Genomic DNA, 7,333 nt, shown 5'->3' on the forward strand with positions numbered 1-7,333 from the left:
CGTAGTCCAACGTTAAAACCACCACTCAAATTTGCAGAACTTTTTATTTCCCACTGGAAACCCCACGTCCGACGGCTATCTTCGCCTCCTTCCTCGAAGGGTTTTAAAATTGCGTAGCAAGCTCCCCGTACCTCCTCACCACCCATCCCAGACGGTTCTCCGTTTTCCATCCTTCTTTCTCGCATCATTTGGTTAAAAGATTTCTCCCTTCCGCACATCCACCCGACCCCTTCCTCCCTTCTCTGTTCTCCTTTTTGTCCTTTGCTGGGAACCAACACAAATGTTTGATCTACTTGATGCACCGCTTTTAACCACCGTCGCTTCATCGTTTCTGGCTTCGAATACTTTCTTCATCTACTTCGTCCCACTCTGGAAATCCCGATGTACATTTGCGGCTCTCTTGCTTTTACGAGACGAGGTCTGCTCAGACGCGGTGTTCTTACGAATCTCTACCTCCTACCTTCGATGACGTTAGGAATCCTGTTAGGATGATCCTTCGCTCGGCCATCTTACCTCGGAGACTTATTCTTGTTTGCTTAGGGACACGTCTTATCGCGTTCGAGCTCCATGTTTTACCTTCGTTTACAATTTGGAATCCAGAAGGCTTCGGCAGCCAACCGACGTTACTCGCGATGCGATACAATTGATATCAACCCTTTGCACGCGAGAGGCGAGTCTCACTCACCGCTAGGATTCACGCAGCAAATCTACCAGCAGTGATGTTTCTTTAGGTTTCATTTCTTTGGAAAAGAAAACTCTCGAATTAAGGATCTGATTTTCGAAGTCAATCGAAGCTTAGCATTCGTGGCAATACAGAATGTAGAATGTAGAATGTAGAATGTAGAATGTAGAATGTAGAATGCCAAGAAAGCATCTCGAGGTGCTGGTAGATACTTAAAAAAAAAAGGTGTTGAGTGCAAAGGGTTAATAGATTCGCAACTTTTGCTATATTTATTTCTATCTGTGTCCACATACTCCCGAGCGGTGGTGTACGGTTTCACCCGATCAGCAAGACGTTAATAACCAGAAAAGAATTTCGTTTCGATTCAAAGAACACAAGGCAGAGTAGTAGAACAAGGACCCCGTTCTCCGATCCCTTGAAACAAAGGAAACGTTAGATTTCGCAGCTCCCGATTCCGTTCTATGTCCTCGCGTTGGATCTCGGCCGTGTCCTCCCCTCATATTTCGTGCTTCGTTCGCGACGGCCATTTGTCACTTGGCGAGTAAAGTTCATTGCTTTTCGGGCCATTGGACGTGCGCTATAAAAAATGTAAAAAAAGAGGGCGGAAAGCGGACGGGGCGAGCGGAGGAGACGAAGGGGGACAGGGCAGGGAGAAACACTTCCAAGCAGAGCGAAAGTTTCGAGTTGGCGTTATTGATGTCTTCGGTGGATGTGTGCCGCGACGGGGGTTGAACGAGGCGATGGGGTTCCGGGGGATGGGAGTCGGTGGATGGGGGTAATCTTGAGAGCAGCCTCAAAGACCAAATGAGAAATACTTTCCGATCGGGCCAGCAGCCCCCGAAGACTCGGCAGCGAGGCTTAAAGGACTTCATATAACGCCTCTGAGCCGTGAGATCTTAGACTCGCGTTCAGATTTCGACGCTTTTATTATGTAACTATACGTGTGCCCGGTACGTTCGTGTTGGTTCCTCGATTTTTCCCCGGAGCCGCCTTCGCGCCCGTAGACGGGAGAAACTTTCGTAATTACGAGTTGCTGTCTTTAAAAATGACGAACTGGAAATTAATCTCGATGAAACGATCTCTCCTCGATCCGCGCCCCGTTTTCGACGATTCTTCAATTAGTGTATCCGAAGCGTTCGGAAGTACGTGTATTATGAAAGAGGTAATTATACGTGGAACATTCGAGCTCTTCTTCTAAGTCCGAAGTCTCGTTATTAGGCGTTTCGAATCCTTTCGGAGAAGACGTTTCAAAACGCTTCGAGTCGAACAAAATTTGTTTCGTTTACCGATTTTTATTTAATCCCGTATGTCCTCTCGACGTTTCGTTGCTTTTAAAATATCTATTTTCACAAAACCAAACCAAGTCTTGCGTCGACGATTCTCCCGGTCCGAACCGCGTATTTTAAAATCGAATCAAGCATCGTAGAAACTATCGAGAAATACTAAAGCGTACATCGACTGGACTAAATAACCTGCTTCGTTCGCGAGACGACAATCTCTTCTAACGCAACCACCGATCGGTTTCTTTTAATCGATTTTATAAGACCGTGGACGTGCAACGCGCGAAACTATAATTCACGGAACCGGTTAAATTTGTCTAGAGAACGGAAAGAGTGCGCGGCTATTTAGTAAATAGCATTTACGCAGATTGTTCTACGTGGAAGCTAAATTGCGGGGCATAACGGCTAAGAACAATTATCTTTTTCGACGCGTAAACAGCGCGGCCTGTTTATACCGCCGAAAAGCTGGCCGATCGTTACGTCTCGCGCACGATAAAGGCCGGGTAACGAGGGCCAACGGGTAGAAAAAGAATGGCGGAATTAATTGAAAACACAGGCAACGAGGTGCAACATCGTTTAACAGCGAGTCGGTATCCTGAACACGAGGGCATGAAAATCTGGTAAGCGGTAATAATAAAGTAGGCGATAAATAACCACGTTTAAGTGGTAACGTAATTTTAGTTTCTACCCTTACAGGGCCATTAAGGCCATTATTGCGAATCTCTTAATTTGCGAAAAACACTGTTTCCTCAAGGGGGCTGGGAGAAACGTTTCCAGAGGCGCGTTAAGTGGCAAGGAGGCGGCGAGGCTGTGTTCCTGCACCTGTTGGGATATTATTCATTTAGACTGGAAGGTCGTTGACACCCTTCTTCGAGGTCCTTTTCCAACCATATATCGCCACAGAGACGGGTTGGATACCTCGGTGTTGCTGTTTTAAGTTTCACTAGTAAGAAGACCCAAGATTCTGAAAGTTCTTATGATATAGGAGACTATTATATAGGAGACTAGTTAAAAGGCCGTTCGAGACCTGGATGAATCCGGTAACGAAGAAAGGATCGATTACGATCATTAGATTCATGGTTTGGACGTTGGTTCTTGGGCCACGAGAGGGGTGTCTCTGGTTTCGATACGCTCGACTGTGTAAGACTTTGCGGAGGCGGTTCTGCGAAGGGTGAGAGCGAGAGAATAATTGAGAGATACTCGTCAGTAAGGCTATTTTTAGCAGGACAAGAAATACCACCACAACTTAAATTACAAAAGATATTTGAAAATGTTCCCGAAGAAAAACTGTTTTTCCTTTGCCGAGTCAATGTTTGATAATTCTAGAATTTTGCCTAGTACACGATTATAGTAATAACAAATATAGTTACATACTCTTAAAGCAGTTATCCAAATAAGGAATCGTCAGATATGCATCAAACAATAAACCGATATCAAAGCACGATTCGCACAATTGGTGCGAATGCGTCATTAATCCAACGCAAGAGCAGGTTGTCATTCCTTTTCCATCGATTCTCCGGCTCCCTCGAACACGATCGAACAGCAACAGTGTGTTATCGCGCATTCATCTTCCCGGTGTTTATTTTTGTATACCCAACAACTTGTTAATTCTCCACGGTTCACGGGAATTTTTCACGTCGCGCTTTTTTTTTTCCAACCCCCTTCGCGTAAATGATTCCGCGCTACGAACCCCTCTCTCGCCCGTTCTCCCGTCTCTATCTTTTTTTTCCACCCGCTGGTAACCCGGCCTGTTAATTATGATTAATCATGTCTCGGAAATTAAAGCGATTAATCTTCCCCGTTGTGACGACCGTGAGCGTGTTGCGGACCTAACACGCTCCCGCGCGGTTCACACGAACGTCTCGTGTTCGCGTACACCGAATGCCTCTGCTTTCCACAGGGGAGTGGTTTTCTCAATTAGTTCAGCCGCTAATCGTTTTGTTTTTTTTCTTAGGAGAAGAGAGAAGGTCGCGTGGTTGACGACTAGAAAATTTTGGAAAGTTCATTCGAATACGTTCAATCATTTTCCTGGCTATCAAAAATATTACGGAAAGATTGTTAGGTTACGCGAATGACCGATACACGTTCTTAATATTAACACGGTGTTATGTGAAACATTGTTACCGATAACTCTGTAACTTCGATACAGGTTGATATAATACATGTTTGTTCGTCGCGGATTCATGATTGTACGTACACGAAAATCGAATAGTCTTAGCAATAAATAATTATAATTATAATCATGGTATATATACAGCACCGGTACGGTATAATACAGCTACATCAATCTCGAACCGTTACAAATATCCCGAAACAATTGCCTTGGCCTTACCCTAAATGCGAATAGACATACCGGAATCGATCAACTCCGTGCGACAGGCAAAAGTAAACAAGTATGCGTACGAACGTACGCATATAGAAAATAGAAAAAATATAACGCACGTTAAAACCTTTTAGAAGACGAAGCGTACTTCGATTAATGATTCAGTTCTCCATTTGCGTACATGTATAGAAAATTTCTGTTATACAAATACGAATTTGCGTAAATATCTACGGTCTAGTAATTCTTATCGCGACAAAATCGTTACGCGGGTGAGACAGTACGCTTCGAGTCACCGGCAAACTCCGAGGAGGGTAAGGAATTTCTGTTCCGACAAGGGTTGTCGAAGGGGTTAGTGGGGGTGGTGGTGGTGGTGGTGGTGGTGGTGGTGGCTCAGTGTTTCTTATCGCCAGATGCGAGAACGGGGGTTAACCCGCCGGCACGAACAAAAGCCGTCGATATAGCGTCGTAAACCGTAAAAAGTAGGAACTATCGCGAATAAATAACCGATGGAGAGTGGCCGAGAGAGGTCTGCCGCGAAAGGGTGAGCGCGGGCGCGCTCAAGAGGGGTGAAATGAATGCGTGCTACGTAGGAAGCGGCGCTGGCCGTCGTTGAATGGAAGTGTCAGAACGGAAGGGGCGACAGGGGTAGGGAGAAGGCGGAGGGAGCAAAAGGAAAGAGGGGAAAGAAAAGAGGGCGCCGGAGAGGTTGGCGGTTTCGTTCGAGAGCGTGAAAATGCGGGGGTTGCACCTCTTGTAAAAGGGAAATATATAAACTCGAAAGGCCGATAAAGTCACTACCCGCTGTTACGACAAACTCGCTTCCTTTTACCTTGATTCACCTTTTCTCTTTGTTTCTCTTGTTCTTACCGCGCCCCCCACCCCCCCCGCCCGGCTTCCGGAGAGTGGCTCCAGAATTCGAACAAGGAGACGGAAAATAATGCTCGTGTCGTGACCTCTGTCACGCGCAGGACTCTGTTACTGGGTCGCTCCCGGATCCACGATCCGCTCTTCCGTCCATCCTCTCGCTTCCACCGATCATCCACTGCACGTCGATGAAATCGACCGACGCTAATTTTTCGTCGGACGCGTCCACGGCTTTCGTTCTCGCTCGCATAATGCTTTCGCTTCTTTTCAAACGTGACGAATGGCTTTATTAGGACATCTTTAGGTAGAATTTGGGTACCTTTAGGGACCGATTGTATTTGTTGGAATATTTACTAAACAGCAACATGTCATTTCACTACAAAAATAAATGTACTGAAAAAAAATATATATACATATACATGTCGAATTGAGTAAGCTCCACCTTTTCGAAGTCGGTTAAAAATATATATGACGCGTTTTAATGGAACTATTCACACTTAACAGACACTGACCTGAACGTTTCGTCGTCAGGAATAGTGTGAATAGTTCCATTGAAACGCGTGTTTCAATGTTTTGGCGTGTCGGTGCCGGAACGTGTCGCTCCGTGTCGTATAGCCTAAATCGACCTTAAAGTGGTAAAGTGGTAAAGTGGTAAAGAAATAAATTAGTAACGCGCCACTAACTGTTTACTAAACCATTACTTTATAGAATTGAAAGTGACTGAAAAGTAACTGATTCGTAACTCGCCTCCTTGATCAGTTTCTTTCGAGTAGCCTCGTGTGCGAACGGCCTAATTGTAACGCGATCCAGGGAGCCCTGCGCCCTGATTCTCCCTCGATCACCCGCAGCGAACGAAAGGAGCGAACGAGAAGCCGTGCGGCCCCGTCCCTTTGAATTCCAACGTCGGTCGACCATCGTCTGACTTTACTACTTAGCGATTCGCACGTGACTCGCGTCGCGAACGAGCGCCCAGCCAATTTTGCCAGGCAAAAGGAAACGGTGAAAACAGTGAGTCCGAGGCCAGGAAAGGGTGCTGGGAAAAAAAAAAAGATCGGCGAACGAGAAAAAGGGCGGGGGGGGGTGGTGGTGGCGGCGAAGCAGGAGCGCAAACCGGTTGCAGCCATAGCTGCGAAGTTTATCGGGCTTTCGAGTTTATGTACTCCCAGCGTGCGCAGTTCCTGCGATTTTACGCCTTTTGCTCGCTCGCCTTTTCGCCACTTTTCTTTTGTGCTTTCCACCCTCCTTTTGCTTTTCCGTTCTTCCTCCGCTCTCCCGCCCCCCGGACCCCGTCTATACCCTTTGAACCTTCCCAAAACGAACATACGACGCCGTTTTCGTCGACGAAACGCTCCGCGCCCAAGAAACATATTTCGCGATAAGTTTATGGCTCTATAAGAAAGGAATTCGGCAATCGTCGACGTATGGTTACCGCGTTTTGTGCGTGCAATCCAGGTTGGATAGCGCTCGCTAGGTATACCTGTCTTCGAACGACGGAACGGACCTCGCTCGAGCGAATGTTATCGCTGTGAAGTGAACGAGATACGTTCGCTGGCGAGGTTCGGGTCATTTGACAACCGATTCAATGAGATACTGACGGGGATCGTTTATCTAACGTGATCGTTTTATACGGAATTGTTGCTTGGTTTAGATTTTAACGGTGTTCGTAGGCCATGCGGGCCTGTTTCAGCTGTTCCTATAGTATTTGCTCGATAAAAGGAAGTTCGTATAAACATGGTTGATCTAGCCTTGCTTTTTTGAGTTCCAAGCGTATTATTCGCTAACAGACGTGGCAGAATTTGACATACAGTGCGTTTATAGTACATACATGTATTATATATATAAAAAAAAAAAGAAAAATTACCCCTGTGTGACCTCATCTTCAAGTTGCAGTCACTTCAAGTTGAACGATGTTCTTCGTCACGTCAAGAATTCTTTTGCGATTGCCGTAATAGTTTCTATTTCTAGATTCGAAATGAACGAAACGAACGAAATGAATTGGATATTAACAGGTCACAACTCGACACAATTATTAACAAACAAAAAAAACTTGACGTCCAAAGATGAGACTGGTCAACCGTCGCTTCATTAAAATTAAGACGTGTCATTATCCAATCGAAACAGTCCCTTCGAATAAAAACGCAATACTGTAAAATATTGGCGCATGGAAGTAAGAGGTCTCGGGTA

Source organism: Hylaeus anthracinus, unplaced genomic scaffold (genome assembly GCF_026225885.1).
Source record: "Hylaeus anthracinus isolate JK02 unplaced genomic scaffold, UHH_iyHylAnth1.0_haploid 11985, whole genome shotgun sequence".
Taxonomy (NCBI): domain Eukaryota; kingdom Metazoa; phylum Arthropoda; class Insecta; order Hymenoptera; family Colletidae; genus Hylaeus; species Hylaeus anthracinus.